The sequence below is a fragment of the Malaclemys terrapin genome, chromosome 23, assembly GCF_027887155.1.
Source record: "Malaclemys terrapin pileata isolate rMalTer1 chromosome 23, rMalTer1.hap1, whole genome shotgun sequence".
Taxonomy (NCBI): Eukaryota; Metazoa; Chordata; order Testudines; family Emydidae; genus Malaclemys; species Malaclemys terrapin.
The window spans coordinates 4,367,429-4,379,992 of NC_071527.1; the positions used below are offsets into that span (position 1 = coordinate 4,367,429).

At 45.1% G+C, this 12,564-nt stretch overlaps 1 protein-coding gene across 3 annotated transcripts in view; it reads right to left on the reverse strand.

Annotated features, from left to right (window-relative positions):
• Window positions 1–12,564, reverse strand: part of TFCP2 (transcription factor CP2) — a 41,764-nt gene that overhangs the window by 23,209 nt on the left and 5,991 nt on the right. The window lies entirely within an intron of this gene.

A 12,564-nucleotide genomic window follows, 5' to 3' on the forward strand; every position in this document is an offset into this window, starting at 1 on the left:
GGAAGATGGGTAAGTGAACAAAGACATTAACGTCATACTGCAAAATGATCAATCACCCCACTTGACCCTCAGGAGCCATAGGTAACCACCTCCACAGCCGCAACATCCACCCCCATGCAGCTATTCACAGCCCAAACTGGGTCTCCAATTGCACCAGCTTCCAGTGACTGGTTTGTTTTATAAGCCGTGGTGCAACTAATTTGGTAACACTGAGCTTGCATGCGGACTCTGTTTAAAACAAGAACTAATACACACACACACACACACACACACACTTGTATATCAGGTTGGGCTGATTTAAATCACAGATTCCAATCATGATTCAAAAATCAGCAACCAGGAAACCTTGATTTAAACCCATTTTAATCTTGTTTTGCATTTGTACTTTTTAATAACTTTCCTAAAGACAAACTGATTCTCATTGGTTGGTAACCATTACACTGTACTGATTTGCAACTAAATATAACCTTCACACTATATTTGGTACTTTTTGCTAGTCAGAAAAATAACACAATCTATACACATTTATTAAGCACCTGTGTAGCGTAACATAATGTAAAAACTTCAAAATTTAAATTAAAGTTTTTATTGCATTAGAAAACAGTGAATGGTGCATTTCTAATTTACCAGATGATTAGTGTCTAACTGCATTTAAATGGAAATTAAAATTTTGTTTTGGAGCATTTTTAACTGAATTCTAAACTTGTTTTTATTAATTAAATAAGACTACTTTAAATGTGCTGGATAGGCAAGAAAACGTTTTATCAAAATATGTTTTGCATTTAAAACAAACTGATTAAACAAAATAAGTACTAACTGAATAGTTTCCAATCACTATGTCTTTTAAGATCTTAGAACTAGTAGATCTCATCCTTTCACATCTTGTTTCTATTCATAGATTGGAAAAGGAAAACGAGTTTCCCTGTTTTTTCAACTCCCAGTTGGTTTCTCAACCAAAAATAAACTAGTTATTGAACTGAACTAGCTGAATAATCTGAAGGGAAGAAAATACTCTCTCTGTACCTGCAGAAGAGGCCACTGCTGCCTACAGCTGGTTTAGCACTCAAACTGCCACCAGGTCAGTGAAACTTCAAAACTTCAGCACCAAACACATACTGCTTGAATATAATTTGAATTATTAATAGATTGCAGTAAATTTAAGGCTTGAATACAGCTTGCCAATTTAAATTTTAAATAGGTTTACTTTTTAAAAGAAAAAAGTGTATTTAAACTTTAAAAAGATTTTTTTTTTTAAATAACTGATTTTTTTAATCCATCCTGATTTTTTATTTTAAAACATATAGCATGCATGCAAAAGGCACGTCCTATAGCAAACCATTAACCTTCAAGGAAGTGTCCTACATCATAGCTCCAGCATCAACTTTGCCCTTCCATTAGCTCAAAAAGTTAGATAAATTCTTGCTTCTATGTTCAGCTCTGTGCATACTGATAGCTGTCTCCATCTGACAGGGGTGGGAGGGATGGGAGAGGCAGGGATGATTCATCTTGCCTTTCCCTCAGGGCCCGGCTTCTGATCCCTCTCTGCCCCTTGGGCTGCTGACACCTAACCTGTCCCTCACTGGGAGACCTGGGTAAAGTCAATCCCTTTCAAATTCAGACCCATTACTGCTATGTTCAAACAATGGAACAGCCAACAAGAGCTATGGTAACATGAATACAACCCCTAGAATGTGCTCCTTGGAGCAGGGACCACGCCTTAGTCTGGGTTTGTGCAGCGCCTAGCACAAGGCCCCAATCTACATCTACTGGGAGCGCTAAACAATGGGGGGAGGGATAGCTCAGTGGTTTGAGCATTGGCCTGCTAAACCCAGGGTTGTGAGGTCAATCCTTGAGGGGGCCACTTAGGGATCTAGGGCAAAATCAGTACTTGGTCCTGCTAGTGAAGGCAGGGGGCTGGACTCGATGACCTTTCAGGGTCCCTTCCAGTTCTATGAGATAGGTAAATGCTGCACAACAAATCACCAACCCATCTTTGCCAACTGACCAGCCATGTGAGTGAATGGTACCATCATGCTTTTGTGAGCTTGGGGCATTTTGTAGAGTCCTGCGCAGATATAAAGAAGATCTCTGCAGATTTGCAGGGCTCTAGGCATTTGAACTCCTACATCCAGGTAAGCAAGCATGTCCAGGAGTCACCCGAAGAGAAAATTCTCCCACCAAGCTGCCATGGAGATGGAGCCAGTGATGGCAACCCAACCAGATATCCCTTCTGGACAGATAATGGGAAGATTTTTCACAGTGACGATAATCAATCTTTGGAACAAATTACCAAGGGTTGTGGTGGATTCTCCATCACAAGAAATTTCAAAAATCAAGAATTGATGTTTTTTCTGAGAGAGATGCTTTGGTTCAAGCACAGCTATTGAACTTGAAGCAGGAATTAATTTACAGAGAAGGCCTATGGTGGTTTGTGTTACACAGGTGGCCAGACTAGACCAACACAACGGTTCCTTTTGACCTTAAAACAAAACAAAAACAAGCCTGCAGCACCTTCCATTAGCTGTGACATTTCTCAGCACCCTTAACTCCAGTAGAGAAGATTTAAACTCTTATTAGTAGAAATTACGAGTAAATTATTAGATCATCTATTTCTACACCTCGGTTGTCATTGGCTGTTTACAAATGTGGTTTGCTTCAGATGCCACTGCGAGGGGATGGGTCATTGGAGGGTCTAAAGCAACATGCTCTAGTGACCTTTTCCAACAGTCCCACAACATACCAAGATCTGGGTACACACTGACCTGTTAGATTTATAATAAGCCAGGGATGGAATGGAAGGCACTGGGTCGCGGCGGTTCTGGTCAGCACCGCCGACTGGGCCATTAAAAGTCCAGTCAGCAGTGCTGCCCGGCTAACGCAGGCTAGTCCTTACCTGTTCTGACACCGCGCTGCGCCCTGGAAGCGGCCAGCAGCAGGTCCAGATCCTGGGGGGAGGCACGGGGTTCCCCGCGTTGCCCCTGCCCCAAACACTGGCTCCACATGGCCAATGGGAGCGGGGGGGGAGGAGGAGGACAGAGAGAACAGCGGTGCCTGCGGCGAGAGCAGTGCAGCACCACTTGTGAACCTCCGCCTAGGAGATGGACCTGCTGCTGTCCACGGTGCCAGGACAGGCAGGAAACCTGCCTTAGCACCCCTGCTGTGTCACTGACTGGGAGCCGCCCGAGGTAAGCCTGCACCCCAATCGCCTGCCCCAGCCCTGAGCCCCCCCCAAACCCAGAGCCGCCTCCTGCACCCCAAACCCCTCATCCCCAGCCCCACCCCAGAGCCTGCATCCTCAGCCCAGAGCCCTGCCCCCCTCCCACACCCAATCCCCTGCCCCAACCCAGAGCCCCCTCCCACACCTTGAACCCTTCATTCCTGGCTCCAACCTGCAGCCCTCACCGCAACCCTCTGCCCCAGCCCTGAGCTCCTCCCACCCCCTAAACCCTTCATCCCCAGCTCCGTTGGGTCGCAGGCATCAACAATTTTCTTCAACTGGGTCACCAGAAAAAAAGTTTGAAAACCGCTGCCCTAAGGTCCTGTCAGCACACAAAAGGTGTATGTATCACTTTAACTGCAGCAGCATATGTGCCCCTAGCAGAGATGCAGTTATACTGCTATCAAAGTGCTGGTAAACTGGTATAGCTTATTCCCTTTCCTATATGGGAATAAGCTATATTGGTAAAACTGCATTCACACTACAGGTTGCACTGGTAGAATTATCAGTTGGGGGGGGGGGGGGGGGGAAAGGGGAATACACCCTTAATGGAAAGTTCTACCACTACCAAAAACTGGTGTGTAAACCAGGCTTTAAGCACTTCTAGAAAATCCCAGCTGACGTCTCTAAAAGTCTCTCAGACTTCATCAGCTGTCAATGGCACCGACAGGAGGGATACTCTGGGGGCCAGTGTTCAGAATTTGATACAGCGTTCGGCTGGAGAAGCCTGACAATTCTTTACAAAACACGTGGCTGTTACTGACGCACACACACACAAATCACGATGCCTTCGAGGTGGAGAGCGCTGAAGTGCAGCTAGAATAGTGGAACTTTTTTTAAATGAAAAGATGCTTCCCCCTTCAGTCCAGTTCTGCCACTCAAGCCCTCCGCCAAACACCAGCGGCCCACCATGCAATACACTGGTATCTCCAGGAACAGCACCTTACAGAGATGATACTGCAATAAAGGCAGCAGCTGCTCAAAACCTGGTCTATATGGACTAGTCAACTTGCATAGCTGTTGCAGAATAAACTGTTCTGGAATAGTACCGAGTGGGGAATTTTTTTTTTTTTTTTTTGCACGCCAGAATAAAGTAAGTCGCGCATTCCACAATAGCTCTTCCAGAAAATTTCCTTGCATAGGCAGGGCTTAAGAAAGAATGTTCTGTGGGTCAGACGAAGTCAAGTCTTACCAAACAATGAAAAAAGCAGAGCTCTTCTCACAAGACAGGGCGGTAGTGTTGCATAAACAGACAAACCCCTCACACCTAGCACTGGATGAGACAAGGGAATTTCCACTTACTAGATTAGCCAAGTAACCAGAAACTACTTTGCCCCAAAGGGAAGATTGGATGGAATGTGAAGCCCTATTCAGACTAAGGCCACCGATACCATTACAAACATGGGGGGGGGGGGTGGGAGGGGGGAGAAGAAACAGTCTAGACAGTTCAGAGCAAACACACACAGAGTCCATTTCCTGGTTAAGCAAAGTATTTCGGGTATTAAAATATATGTCACATTCACACAGACAACAAACTTGGGGGTGAGAGTTTTTCCAGTGTAAAAATCTTGGATGGATTGCCCTTATTACATATTACAGAAATGCCTAACTACCCAGCCAAGGTCAAGGCCCCCATTGTACTAGGCATTGTATAAACACATAAGACACAAAAACAAGTAGTATGGTGGCACCTTAAAGACTAACAGATTTATTTGTGCATAAGCTTTTGTGGTTAAAAAAACCTTACTTCAGATGCATAGAGTGAAAGTTACAGATGCAGGCATTATATACTGACACATGAAGAGAAGGGAGTTACCTCACAAGTGGAGAACCAGTGTTGACAGGGCAGATCCGATCAGGGTGGATGTGGTCCACTCCCAATAATAGATGAGGAGGTGTCAATTCCAGGAGAGGCAAAGCTGCTTCTGTACTTAGACAGCCACTCCCCGTCCCTATTCCAGCCCAAATTAAAGGTGTTTAATTTGCAAATGAATTTAAGTTCTGCTGTAAGACAGTCCCTGCCCCAGAGAATTTACAATCTAAATAGACAAGACAGAGGTTGGTGTGGGACTGGGGGGAAACTGAGGCAGAAAGAAGGGCAGTGACTTGCTCAGGGTCACACAGTCAATGAGAGAGCCAAGATGAAAACCAAGGTTGTCTCAGACCCACACCAATGCTACACAGCATCTCATCTGTAGAAGCCCCACTGTCAGATGCACCTCTTCCTTTGAATTAAATTGTATTTAAGAGTTTCCAAAACTTTGCTTCCATGCAAATATTGAGACCTTGCAATGGCTCGCATGCTTTCCTTAAGCCTTAGGGGGATGGAACGCTTCTTTCCAGTTTGCCCAGCATGCTGTTGACCACAAACATGAAACCCACACACCACCTCTTAGCACAGACATCCTACCCTGGTTGGAGGATGATTACGGTGGGCACAGACAAATCCCACATGAAAAGGTTGCAGCTGAATGACACAAAGGTAGTGAAATCAAAATAAACCCAAGGCAAAGCCCAGCCATTTGCATCTGTCTAGCTCAGCGTTCTCTAGCTTGTCTCCAGTGCACTACGTGAATCTATCATCGGACACTACTGTAACTTTTGTCCAGTCTACAGTTCAAGAACACCAGGATTTGTAGCATAGGGAACAATCCTGCATTGGCAGGGAGACAGCTCGAAGGATTTAAGTTAAGTAATATCTTTTGTTGGACCAACGTCTGTGGGTGAAAGAGACAAGCTTTCGAGCTTACACAGAGCTCTACTTGATTTGTTTCTTATACAGCAATGAACATGTCAGCTCTTAGAAATATCTACAGCCTTAGAGGGAAGTCATTGTACTTAACAGAACATAGGAGGTGTGGAGGCCACCAAGCTAGCCTGTTTTAAGTCGGGGCTTGGTAGATTTATTATTGGGCTTCTATGATGGCACTGCCTGCGATAAACAGGGGACTCAACTCACTGACCCAGGAGGTTCCTTCCAGTCATATGTAACATTGTATCACCTTCTTGTCAACTGTTGGGAATGGGCCACATCCACCATGATTGAATTGGCCTCATTAGCAATGACCCCCCCCACTTGGTAAGGCAACTCCCATCTTTTCATGTGCTGCCTATTGAATTTTTCACTCCATGTATCTGATGAAGTGGGTTCTAGCCCATGAAAGCTTATGTCCAAATAAATTTGTTAGTCTCTAAGGTGCCACAAGGACTCCTAGTTGTTTTTGCTGATACAGATTAACACGGCTACCGCTCTGGAACATTGTACTTTTCAAAGAGTCTGAAGCCCAGATCCTCAAGGGTATTTTAGGCACCTAACTCCTACTGATTTCAATTCACCTAAATCCCTCCGAGGATCTGGGCCTGAGAGTTAAAGTTACTTTTTTAAAAATAATGTCACCAATCCAACTTAACAGTCAGTGTTACTTATTATTAGTAGAACACGGTATTGCCTTCAGGAGATAAGCTCTGATTGTTTTGAACCATCCTATCTCAGGTGTGGTCATCTGGCAGATTGTAAGATAGGAGACTTGAGTTTCACCCTGTGCCCTGTTGACAAAAACGGAGCCTGGAGAAGGAGTGAAGGAACATTGTGGCATACATTTCCATTATGCCTGGCACACACAGATCCGTGTCTCAGCCCCAAAACGGAGATTTTAACATCACTGCCGACCTTGGTTTGGAGAGGCTGAGAAATTTTCCACCACACGGGGAGTTCATTTTAAAACAGTTTAAAAGCACATGAAGTTTTGCTGAACACCCTTTTCAACTACTTTAGGGGAACGTAGGGGGGTGTGGGGAAGAAAGGCAGGGAAGGAAGGTTAAGTCAGACCCTTAAAGGTCAACGTGTTTTTTTGCTGAACATTAAAAGTTTGCTGAGGGAGAACTGGACTAGTCAAACATTTACCATTTGGCCCCCTGAGCAAAGTTTTAACCCTTCCATTTCAGGAGATGAAATATTCATGGGCTCCCCTCCCCGCAAAACGCTGCAAAAGTAACCAGTCTCCATCATTATCATAACAGGAAGTGGCTGCTTTTCAAGAGAAAAACCCATGTAGAAGGCAAGTTGGGCAGTTGCTGGCTGCAGTCCAGCCACCCCTATATGCACTGGCATTTTATCTTTATTTCTTTTAAATGCCCTGATTTCTATCATCCGTTCCACAGGCATCACCATCCCTGCCTTCCACTAGATGTTCACATACTGGAGTGACAGGGGCCATGTAGCAATATATATAGTTCGGGCTCTACCAAATTCACAGCCCATTTTGGTCAATTTCACGGTCATAGGATTTTAAAAATTGTTAATTTCATTAGTTTAGCTATTTAAATCTGAAATTTCATGTTGTTGTAATTGTAGAGGTCCTGACCCAAAAAGGAGTTGGGGGGGGGGCACACAAGGTTATTGGGGGGGGGGGGGGGCTGTGGGACTGCTGCCCTTACTTCTGCATTGCTGTTGGTGGCGGTGCTGCCTTCAGAGCTGGGCAGCTGGAGAGCGGCGGCTGCTGGCCGGGAGCCCAGCTTTGAAGGCAGAGCTGCTGCCAGCAGCAGCACAGAAGTAAGGATGGCCTGGGATGGTATTGCCACCCTCACTCTGCACTGCTGCTGGCCGGTGCTGCCTTCTGAGCTGGGGACCCGACCAACAGCCGCCGCTCTCCTGCGCTGCCTTCAGAGTGGGGCAGCCGAAGTAGAGGTGGCAATACCACAACCCCCCTAAAATAACCTTGTGACCTCCCTGCAACTCCCTTTTGGGTCAGGGCCCCCCAATTTGAAAAATGCTGGTCTCCCCCATGAAATGTGCATAGTACAGGGTAAAAGAACACAAAAAAGACCAGGTTTCCATTACACGTTTTTCATGGCCATGAATTTGGTAGGGCCCCATATACAGATTATGTATTTCTACTACAGACCAACAGCTACAAACCAATCCCTTGGTGCCAAGAGTCAGCCCTACAGCATGAGACCCCAGAAGCTTGCAGCTCATTTAACCCCAAAAGATGACAATTTTAGTGAAGCAAATAATATTTAACGATGCCAGTGAGCGATGGAACTAACTTGAGCAAGTGCCTATTGGTTCATGGACTCACACTCCTAGTAAGTGCATCAGGGAGAACCGAAAACACCAGTAGACCATACATACTAACCCTCACATTGAAACAAAGTAGAAGTACAACGGAAGGTGCTTAGTATCTCTAGCAAGCCGAGGGGATGGGGGAGCAGCACCAGGGAAAAATAGAGCCAGGAACGTGCACAAGACATTACAATAAATTCTTAGATTTTAGGGGATCTCCCACATCCAGTGTATATGAGAAACTTATGCCACCTCATCAACTGTCAGATATATTGCTGCAGCAGTCATCTGCCCCCGAACAACCAGCTAGACATACAAGGGAGATGACCTACACAGTTGCCTGGGTGCTGGAAACACAACATTGCTACATCAAGGAACGTGCGAGTGAATTTACACAGTTGGGCATGTTACATAATCCAGTGAAACGACTTGGCTTGATATTTCTCTGCAGAGCGGACATGAAGAACGAATCTTTGCTATAGACTAGGCATCCCATTAGCACACAGTGATGGCTATTTTTCCTGCAGAAAGATTCCCTGAGCTAGAATTCCCCTGGATGCAACCGTCCTATCTTGAGAACACCAGCCTTACCACTCCATAATGAAACAGCCAGTCATCACTGCATTGGAGCAGGTGGCAAACACATCTGGAGTTCTATATAACAACTTGGAATTAACATCAGGTTAAGAGTCAGTAACGCAGTTTGCTGTTACATCACAGACTGCTTTTCACAGCACCAAATATTTAGCCAGTCTATAATAGCTACGGATCTGATTTAGCAGCTGACAAAGCTGTTAGGACCCCAGCTATTTGGGACCCCACTTAACCCGGAATCTAGATTTCTGTTAGAAATATTACACATTCCAATAGGTGATACACAGAGTCGGTTCTGGACCATTGTACTGCCGTATTTGTAGAATTAGTCTAATCAAGCACAGAATTCCTACAGTTATCCACTTGTTAACCAAGTGTAAAACAAGCAATATACTACTGCCAAAGATAAGAGCTCTGTATAGGTTACAGAAGCACAGCTCATTCTGAGCCTTTGATTACTAACTGAACATACAGATAGGCATTCTGGTCCAGTGATCATACTGATATGGTTAACTGCATGGAGTTATCCGCACTAGAAAGATCACAAACAACATCCAAAGAAAGCAGTTTTCTCCACCTCCCAGTCATGGATTACGTTAAGAGCTCCTAGGCTGGGAGTTCTAATCATTTAAAGTTTCTGTGCTATGCGACCCGGGTAATAGGGTCAGCTTTACATGTTGTATGGCGTAATAAAAAGTTTAAATATTTATAGGAATGGTATCATTAAGACAGCTAGAGTTTAAAGAGCTCAACAGTGCCTCAAAAATGCTTGGACTCACAACTAGCATCTCCAGTGGAAATTCTTAATGACTTACCAAGAGATAGCAAGAGGTTGTGACCTCATGTGTTATCTCCAACCTTCTTCAAGACACAGCACACTGCTAAGTCCCATCTTCTCATGCTATGACCTTTCATGTCACCATTCATCTGCTCAGTTCAGGAAGATGATGAGTTGTAAGTTTTGTTAAAACTGAGAAGCTCTAACATTCAGTTATATTCCCCATTAGCAAATGTATACTTCCCATTCACGGCTTCCCAGAATTCCCCTAGACAACTAGTGAGTCACAACTGAGACACTCTTGTACAGTTGACAGTCAAACAAACAACACAGCGTTCCACGAATTCTTCCAAGGGAAATGTATGGTCAGTTACTAATGAAATATTTCAAAGCTGTCTCTGATCTCTTAGAACTGCTATGTTATATAAAGCTACCAGTAACACCAACCATTGCATCCACTAGCAAAATCATAGAAATGTTCAGCTGAAAGGGACGACCTCAGGTGGTCATCTAGTCCTCCCATCCCCTTGCTTCAAGGCAGGATTAAGTATACCTAGAAATGCATCCTCTGATCCTATACTGCAGAACGTACACAAGGTAAAGCCGAGAACATCCATCCCCAAGGGTGAGGATCATCTCCACGCTCACCTACCAATGCACATTCCCAAGGTAGCACTGTGCTTCTTCCATATTGAGATTGAAGAGCAACTGAAAACCACAAGGGGTGCTGGAGGGGAAAAACACACACATAGGAGGAAACAAAGTGGCTATAGATGTCTTTCCTCCCCGCGACTGGTGTGTAGAACTGCCATGACACAGGAGAAAATGTCAGATGTCAGGAAGGCATTTACCTACAGTAGGACAGGCACTATTTATGATCAGCTTAGGTCAACAAATGTCAGGGAAAGAGAGTTAGGTTTCAGGAGGCCAACAGAGTTCAGACCTAAGGCATGGAATGCTTTGGACAGAGGAGAAGGGAGTTGAGTTTGCTTAAGTGAATTACTGTTAAGTGGTATGAAAACTTAACTTGGCGTCAGACAACATTACTGGGGGTGTTTAACTCAGATGCTCTTTACCCTGGAGTTGCAGGTAATATTTCAGTAGCAGAGCTCTGCCTCTGGATGGTGTGTATTGCTAGGAGGATATGGAAGAGCCAAGTGTTCTGGGTAGCTAGTCCCTGGGGAAAACGCCACTCAGACTCCTGGTATTCAGCACTATCACCCTGCTTTTATCCAGTGTACAGCTAGGTTTACAGAGCCCGGAGAAGACAACCCATTTCACCAAGGTCATTTTACAAATTAAAGATTTAAAATCCCACCCCACCCCCCATTTCTTTGCAAACTAACCGACGCCGCCTTTATGGAATGCAAGCTCTGAAATGCAGCCGACAGGGTTTCACTTGAATATATTCATTTCTCTGTGTTTCTGGTTTGAAGGAAAAAAAAAAAAACAACCTGCTATTGCAAGGGAGGGGGCCTACCTTAACTGCCAGACTACAAGAGCTGAAATCTAGTCACAGAATTCGGTTCCGGAGCCTCATGTCCAGCCTCGCTTCACTATGGCTGACAAATTAGGTTCAGAACTGTCTGTTGGGAAACTACATCCAAATTTGGATGCGACTCCATATACCGAGCAGCACGATGACAAAGCACATAAACCAAAGGCACGTATCTGAACTGAACAGAAAGAGGAGGATGACTGGGGATTATAAAGGAAGAAGTATTAATAGTAGGAGGTGGCACCTAGAGACCACAACCAAGGCAAAGAGCCCCATTACCCTGGGAATAGCACAAACCCATAGTGGGGGAGAATCTCTGCCTCAAGATTTTTACAATTTAAATAGATAAAACAGACAGGAGGCGGGAGGAGAAAAAGAGGCCCAGAGAAGGGAAGTGACTTTTCCAAGGACGCACTGCAAGTTAGTAGTGGAGCCAAAACCAGAACCCAGATCCCAGGCCAGCAGTCTATCCACTGGACCATGCTGTGTCTCATCTGGACATTGTCAGACCTGATCCTGTAACCCTGGAATGCTATGTTCTTGTGGACACCTCTAATTTGTCTACAATTCACAATAGCCATTTATGTTCCTTCATAGATGGGAGGAGGGATAGCTCGGAGAGGAGAGATAGCTCAGTGGTTTGAGCATTGGCCTGCTAAACCCAGGGTTGTGAGTTCAATTCTTGAGGGGGCCACTTAGGGATCTGGGGCAAAATCAGTACTTGGTCCTGCTAGTGAAGGCAGGGGGCTGGACTCGATGACCTTTCAGGGTCCCTTCCATATCTAGGAGATAGGTATATCTCCATATATTATTATTAGGGTGGGAATCATCCTATGAAGTCCACTATCTGAAGGGGGATAAGACAATGCTCCACTTTCAATATGGGCAAGATATGCTGACATACCTCTGACATGTAGGATGTATAAGCCAGTCACTCCCAATTCTCAAACCCCTCTCCTGGCTGGCTGTTCATTCCAGGAGCCAGCTTAAAGCCGGTGTCATTCTTAAAATCCTCTGTGCACTTGTTCAGCTGACTTCACAGACCTCAGGCCCAATTCTCCACTGCCCCACACCTTGTACCATCATTTCCACCACTGACGTGTAAGACATTACTAGGTCAGATCAGCAGCACTTTGCACTGGTGCAAATGGTGACACGATGCAGGGCAATGAAGTCAGGCCTCTTGCCCCCCTCATCTCGTGCACCTCCACCAGCTATCTAGGCTCGGCCTTCCTTGTCCACTGTTGGTGCCAAAACATTCCTGCCACTTAGAACAGGTTTCCTGCATCTCTCGGTCTCACTTCAAGTTTTAGCTGGAAGCATCTCCTTGCTGTTTGCTAACACCTCTCCATTTCTCTCCCTCTCAGTCACTCTGAAGACTAAACAGTAGGTAGCTCAGACCTAGCATTTTT